The sequence below is a fragment of the Triticum dicoccoides genome, chromosome 6B, assembly GCF_002162155.2.
Source record: "Triticum dicoccoides isolate Atlit2015 ecotype Zavitan chromosome 6B, WEW_v2.0, whole genome shotgun sequence".
NCBI classification, from domain to species: Eukaryota; Viridiplantae; Streptophyta; class Magnoliopsida; order Poales; family Poaceae; genus Triticum; species Triticum dicoccoides.
This window is the reverse complement of record NC_041391.1, coordinates 314,764,942-314,768,775: the sequence shown is the minus strand read 5'-3', so window position 1 is coordinate 314,768,775 and position 3,834 is coordinate 314,764,942.

Here is a 3,834-nt window from a genome sequence, read left to right as displayed (position 1 = left end):
GATGACGGAGCTCCTGGACCTCTTGGCGGGGAGAGTGGAGGCCGGTGGCCGCGGGATCGACGAAGGAAAGGCGGCGACTCTGCTTCGGTGGAGATGAAAACGAGGAGGAAAACGAGAGTGAGGGGAACAGGTGATGGCTAGGGTTTGCAGGGGTCACGGGGTTCATCTTGTAGGCATCCAGGGGGGAGCTGGATGTTCGGCACATGGAGATCACCATCCATGGACGTGCTCAGATCGTCCACGGGGTGTGTGTGAACAGGAAGAAGAGGATGAGGTGAGTTGGGATGTGCCTTGTACTATTCATGGTGGGCCAAGTGCATAGGAGACTTTCTTCTTCTTTTTTTAGGGTTTATATTTTCTTTATACACTGGCTTTTGTAAAACATGTAACTAGTCCCATAAATAACACTGCATTATATGGCACTGCCACAAAAAGTTTGGGAGGCATTTGAAAAGCTTTGGAATTATTTATAATTTTAAAAGTGGTTAAAATATTGTTTTGGCCCCTGTTTTAATTATTTTAGGGCATCTAGTATTTTATAAAATGTTGGTTTTGTTTTTATAATTGCTTTGGGATTATTTGCAATATCATGAACTATTTTGTATAATTAACTTAAGAAGTAATTATTTGACTTTATTTCGAATTCAAATTTGAATCGGTTCCGAACCAATGTGAGTTTAACTACAGTAACCGTTGTGACGTGGAATCATTAACAGTGAATTACTGTAGCTTAATTATCCGGGCGGTCACAACCAGGCGGCCAGTCTGCACCATATATTGCAGAAAGAGATGAACTCTTGTGTTAGATAGCCCTGGACGATGCTTCCATCCGGATGGGACATGTTACGAACGAATCCTTTGATGACCCCATTCATCCTCTCAAATGGCATCATGCCGTGCAGGAATGACGGCCCCAGGTCTATTATGTCGTCCAGAATATGCACACAAAGATGCATTGTGATGTCAAAGAACGCAGGCGGGAAGTACATCTCAAGATCATTTAGTATCACGACGATATCTTCCTGTAGCATTCGGATATGCTTCACACTAATCGACTTTCGATAGATGACGTCGAAAAAGATGTAGTGACCAATAAGCATGTCATGGACATGCTTGTCCATTATCACTCTAAGGGAAACATGCAGTATCTACGTCATCATCATATGACAGTCATGGGACTTCATCCCGCTGAACCTTTTCTTCTTCGTGTCTTGATATCTGCTTATCTTTCCACAATAACCGGAACTAACTTTTATTCCGGTAAGGCACTTGAAGAATTGATGGATCTCAGCCGGACATAAAGTGAACCAAGAAGGGGGCCAATAATCCTCTTCCTTTACTTTTTTGCCCTTCTTCTCCCGTGCCTCTGTCTCCATCTCTGTCTCCTCTGACTTTTTACGGGGCGGCATGTGCATATCTTCCCTGATTTCCAAATCCTGCAAGTCTTTTCTTGCCTTCAGCCCATCCTTGGTCTTATCTGGCATGTTCATGAGTGTCGCAAGCAAGCTCTCAAGGACATTCTTACAGATATGCATTTGATCAAGGCAATGAGGCGTGTCGAGTTTGTGCTAGTACTCCATGTCCCAGAAAACAGACCTCGTCTTCCATACCTTCAGCAGCGGCTCCGGTGCCTTCCTCATCGTCTTTCCTGATGTGGGGCACTGTTCCCAGTTTTTCAACAGCTCATCGATTTTGGTGCTGCTTCGCTTACGTGGAGGTCCTTGATGCTCGGCCTCACCTTCTCGAGCCATCTTCGATGCCCCATGTACACGATTTTCCCAGACCCGCCATTTTCCTTGACATTAGCTGCTGACACATCGTATCATCCATGCACTGCGTGCATCTGCAATTTCCATGGCACACCTGGCTTGTGACATATCCGTAACCGAGATAGTCGTGCACCGTCGTGATCAATACGGCCTCATATAGAAGTACTCGTCTTTGCTGGCGTCCCATGTCTTGGCCGGTGTTTTCCATAACGTGTCTAACTCGTCTTGAAGTAGCCCCAGATACAGATTAATATTATTTCCTGGTTATTACGGCCCTTAAATCAGCATGCTCATGTGTATGTACTTCAACTTCATGCACAACCAGGGGGAGGTTATACATCCATACAAACACGGGCCATGTGCTATGGTTGGTGTTCTAGTTACCAAATGGATTCATGCCACCGGTACACGCGTGGAGCATGATGTTCCTTGTATCACATGCGAAATACCGATACTCACCGTTGAACGCTTTCCACTGGCTTCCATCCACGACGTGTGTCAGCTTTGGATCGTCTCCATCGTTGGGCTTCTTCCTCTCTGTGTGCCAGCGCATGAGCTTTGCTTCCCTGGGATCTACAAAATACCGCTGTAGACAGGGAGTGATCGGTAAGTACCATTCAACTTTCTAGGGAGATTTCTTCTCGGCCTTCTTGTATCGAGAATCATTTCACACTGGATAACTTGTTTTTTCCGCGTGGTCCTTCTGATATATTATGCAATCGTTGATCCATGCATGGTATCTAACATGCGGCAGATCAAGAGGGCACACGATCTTCTTGGCCTCATCCACACTAGTAGGACATAGATTCCCCACGGGAAGAACATCCTTTAGGTACTTGAGAAGCTCATCGAGGCTAGTGTCAATCCATTTGCTTTTAGCCTTCGTCTTCAGGAGTTGGAGCATGAAACTCAAGCGGGTCACCTCGGGATTGCAACCATCATACAATGGAGTGTTCGAGTCTACCACCAGTTGCTGCAGCTTGGCCTCCTCTCTAGAAGCAGCTCTCTCAGTACTCGTCTCCTTGCGAAGTAGTGCTTGAACATGAGGGTTCCGCACGATTGAACTTAGTACCAATGAAGTTTGCAGTGTGGAGTCCATGTTTTCTCCGCCGCCATGTCTAGCCTATTCTCCGCCACCATGTCCGGCCTCTTCCCCGCCACCATGTCCGGCCCCTTCTCCGCCGCCATTATCGATCATCTCTTTGTCTTGCCCCATGTTGTCATTGCCTGCCCCGTTGGCATCCTCAGCATCATCATCCTCATCTTCAATTATCCATCGAGTATAGCCATCCATCAAACCAGTCATGAGCAGGTGTGCCATCACATCATAGGGGTTGAACCAAACTCCTCCTTTACATCTTTGACACGGACATAAAAACCTCTGTCAAGTTATTTTCTTTCATGTCCTGCACCGCCAACCGCAACAACCTGTCCACCACCATTCCACTGGCCATCATGAACGCCTGCATGGTAATAATAAACAAATTGATTATAAAAATGCATGCATGCATCAAAGTCATACAAAAATTTGGCATGACCTTCCCTAAAAATAGGACATATAGAGTTTGCCCGGAATTCGCTGAAACGGAAATAAATCAACATTTCTGGAAAACATAGGTAACTCACAAGCACAATTTGGCGGCAACTCATGTCACACACACAATTTCCATCATATCACCCGATTATGTCATATCGCACACATACATATTTCCGTTCTTGCAAAAGCATAACTTTTAAATCACCTATCTCGAGATCGAGCACGGTAATGATGTTGTCGTGTTGCCACACACACCTATGGAATGATGGAAAGTGGACAAAGCTCTTCTTGACAAGGCTATAGATCTAGTTTAGGGAGGTACATAGGTCACTTCACTAAATGCTAGCTAGATCGACCTAGCTAGCTAGTTTGGAGGAGACAATTTCACCTAGTGGAGGGGGAAGGAAAAAGAGAAAGGAGATGCATTAATGGAGGTGGTGTAGTTAGCTAGGAGTAATAAAGTGAGAGAAAGATAGATAGAAGGAGAGTAATGGGGGGAGAAGTAGTGAGGAAGAAGCAAAGTGAGGG